This window comes from Mustela erminea, chromosome 4 (genome assembly GCF_009829155.1).
Source record: "Mustela erminea isolate mMusErm1 chromosome 4, mMusErm1.Pri, whole genome shotgun sequence".
Taxonomy (NCBI): Eukaryota; Metazoa; Chordata; class Mammalia; order Carnivora; family Mustelidae; genus Mustela; species Mustela erminea.
Window position 1 is genome coordinate 112092882 of NC_045617.1, and position 16406 is coordinate 112109287.

At 38.8% G+C, this 16406-nt stretch overlaps 1 pseudogene; it reads right to left on the reverse strand.

Annotated features, from left to right (window-relative positions):
- Positions 1 to 15446: 15446 nt before the first annotated feature.
- LOC116589378 lies at positions 15447 to 16186 on the reverse strand (annotated as a pseudogene).
- Positions 16187 to 16406: the final 220 nt, after the last annotated feature.

The window sequence follows — 16406 nt, forward strand, 5'->3', positions numbered from 1 at the left end:
CCAGGTCCCTGACCCCATGGACCTTACAGCTGGTGGAGATAGGTACTAAATACATTTACAAGAAGAGACATATAATTTCAATTGGAACTGTTACAAAAAATATACAGGGGTGCGTGGGTGGCTCAGTGGGTTAAGCAACTGCCTTCAGCTCAGGTCATGACCCCAGGGTCCTGGGATCGAGCCCCGCATCAGTTTCCCTGCTCCAGGGGGAGCCCTCTTCTCTCTCTCCCTCTACCTGCCTCTCCCCCTGTTTGTGCTCTCTGTCTATCAAATAAATAAAATCTTTAAAAATACATACAGAAGTGGGCAATGTGCATTAGAAAAGGCAGGGGTAGGTTTAGAGACTGATCAAGATCGAGGGATAAATGAGATGATTTACCTCTGAGATGATACATTTTGACTCAGACTAGATGAGAATCCAGAGACAAGACTGATAAGGTAGCCTGCGGAAGGAGAGGAAGGCAGGTGGAACCACTTGTTTTTCAAGCTTGAGCAACCAAGTATACGGTGATGTTGTTTTCTGAAAAGACAAGTAGAAGGACCATGGAGGAGGCATTGAGTGAGGGGATAATGAGAACCTTTGAAAGACTTTATTGGACATTATTCTGGCTATTAAGGGAGCTGGGTGAAGAGTTTGAGGCCAAAAATGACTTTTTAGGTAGGTCTTCAGAATAATGGTTCTGGCATTGCTGAAGGATGGATTGAATGTATTTGATAAATATACATGCATATACACAACTGAAACAAGTTTCAGAAGACAATATTTATCTATGAAAATGTAGTGCACTCTATTTTCTGTTTTATTCTATTTCACTTTTTAGTAATGGTGACCAACTCAATCGATAGATTTTAGGACCAGCTAATAGGTTGCAACCCATGGTTTCAAAAACATTGTATTAGAATACAGTAGGCACTAGATATGTCAAGATGCATCTTTCCCCTTATTTCCTGGCATAGGGCAGAATAGTTGGGACACCTCATAAAATTCATAGAACAGTGGGGAAGCCTCCTTAGTTTTAACACAATGATATTTTAATTAACATATAAGCATATGTTAATTAAAATATCATTGTGTATGATATTTATATCATTAACATATAATGTATTATTTGCTTCAGGGCTACAGGTCTGCTAATCACAGTCTTATAAAATTCACAGCACTGAGGCTTCTGGGTGGCTCAGTGGGTTAAGCCTTTGCCTTCGACTCAGGTGGGGGTCTCAGGGTCCTGAGATCAAACCCCACATCAGGCTCTCTGCTCAGCAGGGAGCCTGCTCCCCTCTCTCTCTCTCTCTCTCTGCCTGCCTCTCTGCCTACTTGTGATCTCTCTCTGTCAAATAAATAAATAAAATCTTAAAAAAAAATTGAGAGCACTTACCATAACACATACCCTCCCCAATGTCCATTATCCAGCAACACCATCCCTCCCACCGCCACCCCCAGCAGCCCTCAGTTTGTTTCCTGAGGTTAAGAGTCTCTCATGGTTAACACAATGATATTTTTTAAAGTATTCTTTTGAAATAAAGTTACCATAAACACAGCTTTTTTAAAGATGCTGTGCATCCTGAATTTACTTTATAGATTAAAACCAAGAAGAAGCCCTTTTAAAATTAGCTTCCTAATAGTGTTTAATTGTAAGCTTTCTTCTGCATATTTTGTCTTTAAAAATACAAGACTCGAATGCCTAGTGACAAAGAGCAGTTGTGCAAGGATGCTGCAAATTAGCCACAGCTAGAACTTGAAATTTACCAAAGGAATCTGGCTGAGAGGCTGATTAATAATCAGAGAGTTGCTAAAAGTAGGACTCTCACAGTTTTGCATTAAGTTTTACTGTAAAGAAATCCCACCACAATCAAAGCTCTATTTTTAATCTGTTTATTTTGGCTCCATAGTTGTAACTGCAGCCTAATCATATATAGCAAGTAAATAGAGCCTCATGATGATAACCATTTCTCTCTGAAATTACTCACAAATAAATGTGCTCTTGCCATGGACCATTAATACAAGAATGCATTATTTAACATAAACACTCCCCCACCTCCAAGTTTCCTGATGTATGATTTTTGCTTTCTCTAAAACATGAGCATTTGCATTACCCACCTCCCCCCAAGGGAGAAATCAAGTCCCCTCCACCACACATGTGCTTCCAACACATGTTTCTACATTTGTTGCCTAGTGGATCTTCAATTTGTAGCAGCTGATTCATGTCCTAAGCCTCTTTTGCATCTTCAAACCTCACATACTGATCACTTGCCATATTTTTCTACGTGCCATAAACCCTCCTTTTCTAACAGTGGTTCCCAAAACTACCTCAAAATCATCTGAAGATAAAAACGTTTCTCTGGGCTTCACCCTCAGAGTTTCTGATTCAGGAGCTTTAAGGTGGGTCTGAGACTTTGTATTTCTAACAAGCTCCCAGGTTGATGTTGGTGCTACTGGTCCAGTGAGAAATGCTGCTTCTAAAGGTAATGTTTTCAACTCCATTGAGCCACCCCTCCTTTTTATAACTGATATGGAGTTGCAGACTGAGATTTTTAAAATACTTACTTGCAGAATAACTTTTTAGAATAAATATCAGTTGCATCCATAAAAACAGATCTACTGGGAACTTTCACACTTATGAAAACAGATTGTACTAATTTCTTTATATTATATGTATTAAGGAAATTTACCTGGCAGAATGATGTACAGAAACCAAGCCTTCCCTTTCTCACTATTCTCATTTATCAAGCAAAATATATAAAATGTGTTCCTGAATCCTTAATCAATAAAATATAAAAAGATCCTTCATTCTGAAATCACTCTCTTTTATCAAAGAACCCTTAAGAGATCATTGCTTTATGTCGCATCCTATGAAATTTTATATGCATTCACTAGCTTTCACACTCTGGAAAAATGTTTGTCTACACTAGGTGGCAGTATAACCCTGCAATTTGAAACGTGAGCTGAGGCGTCACACTAGAATTTGATTTCCAGTCTCTGAGTAGATAACTCTGATTTTATGCAGATATTCCATCCTTGGTTGAGATATATATATATATATTTGTTTATAGTTGATTCCATTTTAGGGCTAGTCTCATAATAAATGTTATAACTTATATATGTTATATATATATATAACATATATATATGTTTATAGTTGATTCCATTTTAGGGCTATTCTCAGAATAAATGTGCAATAAAATGTAATGTGTTCAGAAAGTCTATTGAAGGAGAAAGACACTAAACATTGAAATTTTTTAAAAATTTAACTCCAATATAGTTAACATACAGTGTTATATTAGTTTCATGTGTACTAGATAGTGTTTCAATAGTTCTGTATAGTACCCAATGTTCATTTGATAACTATACTCTTAATTCCCTTCATCTATTTCCCCGATGCCCATACCCACCTCTCCTTTGCAACCACCTGTTTGTTCTCTATAGGTAAGAGTCTGTTTTTTGGCTTGTCTCTTTTTTATCCCTTTGTTAACTTGTGTTGCTTCTTAAACTCCACATATGAGAGAAATCATATATTTTTTTAATTTTTTAATATATTGTTAGATTTAGTTTGCTAATATTTTGTTGAGGATTTTTGCATCTGTGTTCATCAGGAATATTGTCCTGTAGTTCTCTTTTTTGTGTGGTGTCTCTCTGGGTTTAGTATTAGGATAATGCTGGCCTTGAAGAACGAATCTGGAAGCTTTCCTTTCTCTTCTAACTTTTGGAAAAGTTTGAGAAGACTAGATGTTGACTCTTTTTTAAATGTTCAGTAGAATTCACCTGACAAGCTGTCTGGTCCTAGACTTGTTGTCAGAAGTTTTTTGATTACTGATTCAATTTTATTGCTAGTAATTGGCCTGCTTAAATTTTCTATGTCTTCCTGCTTCATTCTTGGAAGGTTATATGCTTTTAAGAATTTATCCATGTCTTCTAAGTTGTCCAATTTGTTGGCATATAACTTTACACAATAGTTTCTTACAATACTTTGCATTTCTGTGGTGTCAGTTGTCCTTCCTCCTCTTTAATTTGTGATTTTGTTTGAGTCCTCTTTTTCTTTGTCAAATGAGTCTAGCTAGAGGTTTATCAGTTTTCTTGATCTTTTCAAAGAACCAGCTCCTGGATTCATTGATCTGTTCTACTCCTTTGGTTTCCATATCATTTATTTCTGTTCTAATCTTTATTATTTCCTTCCTTTAGCTGGTTTGGGATTTTATTTGTTCTTTTTCTAGCTCCTTTAGGTGTGTAAGGTTAGGTTGTTTGAGATTTTTCTTGTTCCTGAGGTGGACCTGTATGGTTCCCTCTTAGAACTGCTTTTGCTGCATACCAGGATTTTGGACCATTGTGTTTTCATTTTCATTTCTCTCCATGTAATTGTTCCTTTCTTCTTTGATTTCCTGGTTGACACATTCATTATTAGAAGCATGTTATTTAACCTCCATGTGTATTGCTCCTTCTAGAAGTGGAGCATTGTGGTCAGAAAAGATATATGGTATGACTTCAATCTTTGAATTTGAGACTTGTTTTATAGCCTAATGTGTGATCAGTTCAGAAGAATGCTCTATGTGCACTTGAATGTGCATTCTGCTGTTTTAGGATGGAAAACATGTTCTGAATATATCTGTTAAGTCCACTTAGTCCAGCATGTCATTCAGAGCCACTGTTTGCTTATTGTTTTTCTGTTTGGATGATCTCTCCATTGATATAAGTGAGGTGTTAAATTCCCCTATTATTATTGTGTTACTATTGATTAGTTCCTTTGTGTTTGTTATTAACTGTTTAATGTTCGTTGCTCCCATGTTAGGTACATAAATATTTACAATTGTTATATCTTCTTGATGGCTTGGCCCCTATATTATTATATAGTATTCTTTTCGTCTTTGTTACAGTCTTTGTTTTAAAGTCTGTTTTGTCTGATATAAATATTACTACCTCCGCTTACCTTTGACATCCATTTGCATGACAAATGTTTCTCCATCCCCTCACTTTTAATCTGCATGTGTCTTTAGGTTTGAAATGAGAATCGTATAGGCAACATGTAGATGGGTCTTGTTTATTTATCCATTCTGCTATTTTGCATCTTTTGACTGAATATTTAGTTCATTTACATTTAAAGTAATTATTAATAGATGCGTATTTATTGCCATATCGTTACTTGTTTTATGGTTGTTTTGTAGGTCTTCCCTGATCCTTTCCTTCCCGCTCTTTTTCATGCTTTGCTGGCCTTATTTATTGATATATTAAGTTCATGGTAGCTTAAATTTGAACCCATTCTTTACTCAACACCCCTCCCATATTTTAAGTATAGGATGTCATACTTTACATCCTTTTATTTTGTGAATCCTTTAATTGATGTTTACAATTTACTTATTTTTTGCTGCTTTTGTGTTTCCTACTTTCCTTACCCTGTGGCCTTTCCTTTCCACTCAAAGTGTCCTTTTTAACACTTTTTGTAGGGCTGGTTTAGTGATCATGAACTCCTTTAGCCTTTGTCTGAGAAACTCTTTATCACTCCTTTTATTCTGAAATGATTGCCTTGCTGGATAAAGTATTCTTGGCTGCAGACTTTTTCCATTCATCACTTTGAATATATCATGCCCCTCTCTTCTGGCCTGCAAAGTTTCTGCTGAAAAAGGTACTGATAGCTTTATGGGGTTTCTTTGAATATAACCATCTTTTCTCTTGCTGCTTTTTAAAATTCTCTCTTTTTCACTATTTTCTGCCATTATAATCATCATGTGTCTTGCTGTGGACCTCCTTGGCTTGATTTTGTTGGGGAATCTTTGTGCCTCCTGGATCTGGATTTCTTTTTCCTTCCCCAGATTCAGGAAGTTTTTAAGGTATTATTTCTTCAAATACATTTTGTGTCCCCTTTCTTTCTTCTTCTTCTTCTAGGATCCCTATAATGTGAATGTATTGTGTTGGATGGAGTTGCTGAGTTCCCTAAGAATATTCTCATTTTGCATATTTTTTTCCTCTTAGCTACACAGCTTGATTACTTTACATTACTCTGTCTTCCAGTTTGCTAATTCATTCCTCTGCTTCTCCTAGCCTGCTATTTATTTCATCTAGTGTATTTTAAATTTCACTTATTGTGTTCTTCATCTCCAATTGGGTCTTCTTTATCTCTTTGTTAAGGGTCTCACTGATGTCCTCTACTCTTTTATCAATTCTCAGCAAGGTATATTACTTATGTCCATTTTGCTTGGATCTCTTGCTGTGATTTTGTCCTTTTGTTTCGTGTGGGACAAATTGCTGTGTCTCCTAATTTTGTCTAACTCTCTGTGTCTTTTTCTGTGTGTTAGGCAAGTTAGCTGTGTCTCCTGCTTTTGAAAGTAATGGCCTTATGCAGAAGAGGTCCTGAAGTGCCCTGCAGAACAGTGTACCCTGTTCATCAGAACTTGGTGCTTCAGGGGGCGTCTCCTCTGTGTGTTGTGTGCACCCTGCTAGTTTGTCCTGGCTGTTTTTTTCTTCAGTCCAATCATCTCCACAGGCTCTCTCTTTGCCTACTGTGGGCATTGTTTGGTCCCCAGGCGGGTAGGGCACGTGGTTTGAAAAAGATGCACACCAGTCTGCTTATGAAGTGAGACCACTTCCAGGTCCAGGGTAGTCTGGGCAGATCCTCCAAGTGTGTAAATACCGGGCATGCAATTTTAATAAGGGATGCCTCAGGCTTCTGCATGGCCTGCCTCTGCCACTACCACCACCACTCCTGGGACCAACGCCCCACAAAACACACAGGTTGGGAGACATGGTGTTGGCAAGGTTTGCCCCAGTTTTCTGGGAAGGGGATGTGCAGCACTGGAACGGAGGCAGACAGGACCGGGAAGGGCCAATCTACCAAAGCACAGGAGGCGGGGCTTGGTGTAAGCAAGTGAGGTAATGAATGTGGGCACCTCCCTGGTTCGTACAGGTGGCCATGTGTTTATGCTGGGGTCAGGGGAGAGAGGTGGTGCCTGCCAGCTACTTTGTTCCTGGAGAAGTTCCTCAATGAAGCCTGCCCCTTTAGGACATGCTCTGAGATCAGAAAAATAACTCTCCTGTATATCCTGGTTTTTCAAACTGCTACTTCTACACTGTATCTCTGCAGGCTGTTTGTTGTTATAACTATTGTAACTAACTAAGGACCTCTGCAAGGTTAGGAGTGTGACTAGATAGGTTCAAATCGGCACCCCCACCTTCTAGCTAGGAGGCCCCAGAGAAGTAATTACTCTCCCTATGACTTGGTTTGCTCATTTGTGAATATGAATAATGAATCTACCCACCTTTTGGTAGATTTTATAAGGACTAAACTAGAACTTAAAATAGTGCCTGTATATCAATAAATTTTAGCTACATTTTTTTTATATTATAATTTGCTCTCCTCTACTTAATTTTCCCACTCAACTCCACTCTGCTACAGTGAATGGTAGTTTATTTAGACCTCCTTAGGAAAGAAGCATGTGACCACACTAATGGTTAAAAACTCCTGGACGGTATTTAATTACTGGAAAAAACCACCTGAAACTATCAAAGTAAATCAGTCAATGCCCTCTCCTCCCTTCCATACTCACCTCCTTTGTTCTCTGCTATACTTTTATGATTCTTCCTCTTTCAAAGTTTCCCTTAATAAACCCTTTAAGCGCACCTCAGTATCAATAATGCCTTCTCTCTCATTATATATAACTAAGGAATGAATATATATATATATATCTTCTAAAATGAAAATATCAATTATATGTAACATTATATAATATATATCTGGCTTTTTTTTTTTGCTTTAGAAGTGATATGTAAACATTATAGAGAAGCAGAAAATATAAATAGAAAAAGAAGAAAAAAACACTCATTGAGACAACCCACTATTAACATTTTAAGATGTTTCTTTTCCTTTTTTAATTTAAATTCAATTAGCCAATGTATAGTACATCATTAGTTTTTTATATAATGTTCAATGATTCATTTCTATGTTTTTTTTCTATGCTCAAGCTGTGGTCATACACAAATTTACAACTTCATTTTAATGCCCATTACTTGAAGTACTTATACATTTTCTTTCACAAAATTTAATGCAATCATATAGCATATACAAAATAAATAGCAAAGCCTAGGTATGAGAACTTAGCCTATAGCTTTTAATTCCAACTGCTGTAACCTCGAAAGAGAAAACAACTGTAGAGAAAGAAACATTTGAGTAACTGGGAGAGATTCTTCCAGCAGCTCATGGTTTTTGAAAGACGTTCTCTTTGTCACCCAAAGTCACTTGAAATTGTAAACTCTCCACCAACTGACTAACCACAAAGCAGCAAAGGCATGCACAGACATTCTAGAGGCACTGAAGGGTAACCACAGAGAAGTCCTGCCTCCTGCCATTCCTGCATTTCAAATATCCCTGAAACCATGATTAATGCCAGGAATAGAAATAGCAACTGACATGAGGACAGGTGATGAAGAGGCTTTGTTCTTGAGGACTGAACTTGGAGCCCTTGCAAGCTGAAAGGGCTCTAGCATTGGCATAGTCGGTTTCTAGGCAGTTGTCAGTCCAGGGTGGACCAGCAGAGATGAAGAAGTGGACAGGACGTACCAGAGGCTCAGGATTAGGACTGCTGGTGTTATCCCTGCCTGTCTTGGCCAAGGGCTTCCTCAAGGCTTCCAGTACTTTTTCTAGACGTACTGTGTAAGAGAAAGTAGGAGAAAGACTACCTCTACTATGCCAAGAACTGTGCTTTATACTTAAAAACAAGTTGTCCCACTTAATCTACACAACTGGTTATAATTGTCCTTTTACAGGTGAAGTAAGTGAGGCTCAAAAATGTTAGGTAACTTGCTAAGGGAAAATGGCAAAACTAACCTTGGGTTTATCTGCCACCAAAGTGAATATTCTTCCTATGATTTGTTGTTTCTGAGTACACACACACACACACACACACGCACGCACACAGCACAATATGCTTAAGTACATTTTGCATTTCACTGTGCATCTAATCCTTCACAATTATTTTCTTTTCTTCATAAACTTCCAAAATTAAGAACTTCTTCAAAAGTTGATAAAAATTTGCCCACTGTGCTGGTCACCAACTTGGTGCCCTGAGTGAGCTGCATGAAAATGTTTACCTTACTGGTGCTTTGCTAGACGTTACATAAAGTAGGGGCGCCTGGGTGGCTCAGTGGGTTAAGCCGCTGCCTTCGGCTCAGGTCATGATCCCAGGGTCCTGGGATTGAGCCCCGCATAGGGCTCTCAGCTCAGCGGGGAGCCTGCTTCCTCCTCTCTCTCTGCCAGCCTCTCTGCCTGCTTGTGATCTCTCTCTGTCAAATAAATAAATAAAATCTTTAAAATAAATAAATAAATAAATAAATAAAAGTTACATAAAGTAGTAGTAAAGGTCTGTTCTATACTTTTCTGTGTGGGGCGCCTGGGTGGCTCAGTGGGTTAAAGCCTCTGCCTTCAGCTTAGGCCATGATCCCAGAGTCCTGGGATCGAGCCCTGCATTGGGCTCTCTGCTTAGCAGGGAGCCTGCTTCTTCCTCTCTCTCTCTGCCTGCCTCTCTGCCTACTTGTGATCTCTGCCTGTCAAATAAATAAATAAAATTTAAAAAAAAATTTTATACCTTTCTGTGGTTCTTCCATACCAGGATTTGGCCCAGATTTTAAACTCTCTTTCTAGGTTAGGGACCTTAACTATTTATAATCTTGCCACCATACTTTCTTTATTACCACTAGGCATCATTTTGTATGTTCCTCAGCAGTCAAAACTTCAACCAACACCATATTAAAAGCACAATGTTGGATACTAAGGAAACTTTCAGAGCTGAAAGGACTCACACACACACACACACACACACACACACCCCAAAATTGTGAAGCATACTTTGGCCTAAAAGGACCCCCAGAAGAAAATAAGTAGAATCATAAAGTGTTTTGGAGACAGAAAAGCAAAAGTAATTGATTCGGTTCAGAAGGATTCAAAAGCATTTCACAGAAGAAGTGACATTTTACCTTGACCTTGGGGAGTGAATCATATTTTACAGGCAGAGAAAGGCAGAATAGGTTACAAGGTGGTTGGAATAATAAGAGCAAAACCTCAGAGGCATGATAATGCATGGAGTGTATTTAATTATGTTAAAGGCACAACTTAACTTTTTGAAAATATTATTTATGTGCCAGTGTTAACCCAGAGGTTGAAAAAATTAATATCATTAAACTGCCTTTGGTAAATAAAGAAATGAGTCTAACAATGTTTTTAACTATCTTCTATTAAGCTGCCTGTCACAATAATAAAGTTTTCATTTCCAGAGGTATCCCTTCGTCCACTGAAAAGCAAATCAGCTATCCATTTCTATGGGAAATATAGAAATAAGAGTTTCAGTTGCAGAGTGTCACAATTCTAGGAGAACCTCTCTGTTGTCTGCAAAGGACTCTCAGTTTGGGGGTACTATCAAGACATAAAGAACATCAGGTACCCCATGCTAGCAGCAAGGGTAAAAGAGGTAAGATGTCTATATTAAAACACAAGCTGTTTTCTACCACATACAATTCTTTTTTTTTTTTTTTCATCAGTACAGCAATAGGCTACTAAACTTGCTTCAAGTCAGGGGCTAGGAAGGGTCAGTGGCATAAGCAGGTGGCAATACTTTCCTTTCCTTCAGGGAAACCTGATCAGTAAATAAAATCCATGTTACTTTCAAAAAACAAAGGTCCAAGAGAATCCTGGGTACATAGTAAGTGATGACTTCAGGCTGCGAGATTGAAGGCACACAGTCAAGAATGGGAGATGTGTTTGTGTGCAGGGAAAAGATTTGAAATTGAAGTTGCTCTGACCAGTGAAATGAGCTCTCAAGTCGAGCTCAAAAGGGAGAAAAGGAAAAATGTAGAGTATGGCTGGAGCAACTCGAATGGAAATCAGCATGCCCATGGTGTATTTCCTAAAACCTATTCAGTCAAGTAGAACAAAATAGTAAAGAAGCAATAAAAGAATAAATGGCCTAGAATTATTGGCCTCACCAAGCATAACTTGCTACATAGGGTTGGTTTCGGAAGCAGATGCAGAGAAATTGCAACCCCACAAGGCTTTCATCACTATAGATGTTCTTTTAAGCTTTGTTATCTGACAGGACACTATTGAAAGCCAGAAGAACATGTAAAATGTTATTACTAGAATCACTAGAGTAACCAGTAGAAATCTGTCTCTTGGTGCAGTATTGGGAAATGTCATTTGGCTACAGATTTGTACCATAATAAAGTTGTCCATAAATACACACTCTAAACACAGAAGGAAAGAAATAAATAACTTCAATGTTATATCCAAAGGCTAAATGATAGACCCTTGGTGTGTTACTGTAAGCAGTTATTTGAGAAGAAAAAAACCCCACCAAGTTATTTGACCTACATTGGACTGTAAATAACCATAAAAAGACTTTTTTAAGAAATTGAAGGGTTATGAAAAGCCTCAGGGTTTTGCTGTGTTGCCTATAGAGCCCACCACAGTCATTCCTATTGCTGGGTCCAGAGTTACAAATTCAACTGTAATTTTAGTTGCAATTCATGCATTCCCTCTAAAAAATAAATGCTTTCTGTAACCTAAGTTTTTTTTCAAATATGAAATAGTGACGCTAGTGTTAATATAAAACTTTTCATGTTCTGTATATCCCAAAACATCATTCACCTTCTCTCGGCCTATCATACCACACGTTCTTCCAAGACACACTTTCCAGCCCCTTTCAAGCAAACCCCACCTCTCCCACAGAACTCCCCTATATCGCCAGCCAGATGGGCTCCATTCTGATCACTCAGGAAAAGCTATTTGCATGAAATAATGTTACATTCAGTTTCACGGGCAGGAAAGTATAGTAGAAAAATCAGAAACCTCTCAAGTCAGACGACTTGAACGTAAGCCCTTGCTTGTCCCACCAGTGTGTGTCCTTTCACTCATCTTGTTCCAAATGGGGACTTCTCTTGGCGGCTCACCAGGAGATCCAATGAGCTGATCCATGTGGAAGAGCTTTGTAAAGAGTGAAGTATTCTGCAAAGGTAATTCGTGTTTCAGAAATATTTAGGGATTACCTCTTATACGCCGGACACAATTTTGAACACTGGAAGAAGTCAGATTCCCACCTCACAAGGACCTAAAAATATAGTAAGAAGTCAAGAAATATACCTTAATAATTAAAACACAGGATAGTAAATAGTAAATGCCTTAAGCCGGAAACCACCCCCCCACACACACCTGCAGGATTTCAACACAATTTGACAAACATCCATGAAACAGGCTCTTGAGATACAAAGGTAAACACAGCAGGCATTGTCACCTGTCTGGCCAGAAGGACAGACGCACAACAACATCAATACTCGGCAGATGGTGATAAACACTGTAGAGAAAGTGCTTACTGTGAATGAATTAGGTCTGGCTGGGTAGATAGACTGAAAGGTTTAGGGCTAGATGCTCAAGGATAAAGTTTGATAGATGTCAAAGACTGAGTTTTCATTTCCAGAAAAGGTAAAAAGGGTCAGATCTGACATCAGATTGACCAGTGCTATAAGGCAAATGGACACTGGGAAGATATGGAGGTGACCATGGAGAATTCAGCTGAGCTGGAAAACACTCTGGTTAGAGACCGAGGTTAACATTTTTGCAAGGCCTCAGCAGAAACCTAATCATAACAGGCAGAGAAGAGAATAGGGTCAGCAGAGGTCAGGGAGCCAAGGGATGGTGGGGAAAAAGTGAGGACAGGTGAGAGGAGAAAGTTTTCTTGTTTATTTGTTTCAAAATAATTTAAAAATAACAATTTTATAGTGTTTAGTCTATGGTGGGTACTATTCCAAGCATTTACCTGTATTACCTCATTGAATCATAAGGAACCATCGGTGGTAGGTGCAGTTATCCCCACCGTAGTGATGAGAATGTTGAGATGGGGGAGAGCTGACCACATTTGTGGGTTGAGAAAAAGGAGCCAGTGCAGAGAAAGAGAGAAGTTGAAGACAAGAGGGAAGAAAAGAAAACATGCTTATTGAAACTCAGAACAGGAAGAGCCCAGAAATCAGGGTGATCATTATTTTCCTTTTTACACTTTTCTTTAACTCTTAGCTTCTCTACAATAGACATTATCACTTTATAATCAGAAAACTAAACAATATTAAAATTTGCAATCACTTAAGTGATTTATTTTGTCTAAATTATTCTTTATTTCTTCCATGTAAAAATAAGCTTTCCAATAAAAAAGCTCCCTGAGAATAGGAATGGTGCCTTGTTTTTCTTTTCTCCCCACCGTCTAGCACCCAATGTGTGTGTGTGTGTGTGTGTGTGTGTGTGTGTGTGGCACCCATGTGTTTCTTTTAAAGGAAACAAAATTAAACACAACCAAACCCAGATGCTTGTTAATATTGCTCCCCAATTTAGCTTTCCCTACACTAACTACCCTATATTACTGTCCTTAAGTACTTTTAGGATCTGCATTTATTTTTTTTTCCCTTCCCTTCTGTCCCCTTCCATTATTCCACTTCCTACCACCATTACTTACAGATCGTAGAAAATAGGAAAACTCCTGGGGCTAGCAGGTGGCAGACTGATCTTTTTGTTAGCTCTCAATTGTCCTGTGTTGGGGATTCACAGTGGTTCCCCTGTCATAAGACGGGGATATTCAAGCAATCATTTGAGCATACTTTCATTTTTGTTTCCTTGTCATTTTCATAAGATGGGTTTTATTAATTAAATCTCAGACTTTTACACGTTATGTAGCTTTCCTTCAAATTATTGATTTTTAAAGTTGTTGTCACTGTTGTTGTTTACTTAGGGAGGGAGAAAGCAAAAATGGCTGTTTTCTCTTAATTTTGATATGCGTTTCTCCCCCCTGGCCTCTTAGCAAACCCATCTCTGAAGTTCATGTTTCTCTTTATTCCTGCGAGAACTATTCCCCTTAGTTTCCTCACTACAATAAAAACTCAAGGAAGGAATCCTAAATTCCCGATTTCCATCCATGAGAGGCACTGCAGGTCCAGCAGGGCTTTTTCAGGGGTCGGTGCAGGGAGGAGGATGGGAAGAAGACAGTTGTTTGAGAGGAAAATAAGCATCTTGCTTGTCTCTGTTACACGGGCCCTTGTGTGGACCTACATGTAGCATGCTCAGGAGGAGGCAGATGCTGTAAGTGTGCGCCTACTTTACACTTCTTCCTAGATGAGCAGGTGAGAGGAGTCTCAGGAGGGGTGTAAAAAGAGAACCCCTTAAAATAGAATGTAAGTTCTCTAGAAAACTGTCCCACAGTGCCTGATATTCTGGAACTATTTGTCCTCTGAATTTTTTGATCCATAAGAGAATCCGTTATAGTTGCTAGAGCACTTAGAGTTGCTTGGGGATCTTTTTAAAAATTCAAATGTTTAGCGGTGCTTTGGTGACTCAGGCTTCTGTCTTCAGCTCAGGTCATGATCTCAGGGTCCTGGGATCAAGCCCTTTGTTGTGCTCCCTGCTCAGCCAGGAGTCTGCTTCTCCCTCTCCCTCTGCATTTCTCCCCACCCCCCACCTTATGCTCTCTGCTCTCTCTCTCTCAAATAAATAGACTATTTAAAAATAAAGAATAAATAAAAATTTTTTTAAAAATAAAAATTCAGATGTGTGGCTCTACCCACAGAAATTTAGATGATTTAGATGGAGATTTAAATCGATGCCCACGTGGGCATCGATATTTCTTAAATCCTTCCCTACACCAACACCCACCATCTACCCCCACTCCCAGTGATTCTAAAGTGTAGCCAGGTTGAAAATCACTGGTAGAGAGCCAGTCCAAAAACCTAAAAATTTAAAAATTTGAGTATATATATATCCTCATTGTACAGTCTAGACCTAGTTTCTTTTTAATTAAAATTGAGATTGTGTCTGGGGTTGAAATAGAGTCAAAGCTATTCACCAAATTATCTCTTCTTTTTCTACAAATATGCACACAAATATTAAACTAAAATAGCACCTAAGGACTGCTCAAGGGACTAACCAAGAAACCTGACCTAGTTATCTTTATACCAGCAGCATGTGACATGGCTAAACTTGTTAATGAGACAATAAGGTTGTTTGGAAAGAAAAATTATCTTTAGGTGTTAATAAGACTGAGCTAAGAAAGCAAAAGAAGGATATTCTGTCAAAAGACTCTAGGATAGGATATAGTACTTAAAAAGAGTCACAGAGAGATTATATAATTCTGGTCTTGAACACCAAGATATAAGGGGAGCTTTGGATACAGAAAGTTATTCTTTTTGCTTCAATTCCTAATTTCCAATTATGTAACAGATAAATGTTCAGGTAGTTCAAGTGTAGTATGTTCATACTTGAAACAACAAAACCATTTTTTTTTCCTGCAAAAAGCTTTATTGTTTTTGTCCACAGCTTGGGAGAGGGCTCCAGGGTGGTTAAAAAGCTGCCTAGTGGCTTGGGAGGAGGTCCAGGCAGAAGCCCTGGCACCAAGAGAGATGCCAAAGAGGTCCCTCAAAGGCTGCTGGGCTCCAGAGGTTCCTAGTCATGTTTGAGGATGAGCCTTTCAGAGAGATACACACCCATCCCAGCCTGAGGGCAAGGTAGCCTGTGGAGGTGAGTCAGGTGGTCATCGTCCTCTTGATAAGTTTCACCTCCTTTGGGGCACCTGGGTGGCTCAGTGGGTTAAAGCCTCTGCCTTCGGCTCCTGGGATGGAGCCCCGCATCTGGCTCTCTGCTCTCCAGGAAGACTGCTCTCTCTGCCTGCCTTTCTGCCTACTTGTGATCTGTCTTTCAAATAAATAAATAAAATCTTAAAAAAAAAAAAAAAGTTTCACCTCCTCATCCAGGAAGTGGTTCTCCAGGAATCTACAGAGATGGTCACCTGTGGGGACAGAATCCATAGCATGCAGATCCAAAAGGGCCTGGTTCATGTTCTTCTCCAGAGCGGTGGCAGTTCCATAGCATCTAGGATTTTACCCCACCCATTCTGGGATGGCTTCTGCCCATGCTGGAAGAGGGAGTGGTCACTAGGCTGGTTTTGCATTTTTAAGAGACACTCAGCACCCTCACGCTTCTCCTCCCACTCCAGGAAGAAGTGGTCAACACCCTCCAGAGCCACAGAGTTTGGTGTGGAAATAGAAGCCCAGAGAGACTAAGTGTAAGAGGTATGTTGGCATGCTGATTAGGTGGTTGACGGTAGCCTCCACCTCAGTAGAGTAATTCTGACAAATAGAGTCAATACTACTGTAAAGATGTTGTGTGGTCACTACACTTATCATGGTGAACACTGAATAATGCATAAAATTGTTGAATCAGTCAGTATATTGTACAGCTGAAACTGATATAATATTGTATGTTAATTATACTTTAATAAAAATATGTCAAAATGTATGTCAACAATAAAATAACAAATCACTTCATTCTTCAATAACTAGTGAAAACTGAAGAATTGTACCCCAAATTAGAAGGCATGAATTAAGATAAATCATGCTTCAAAGT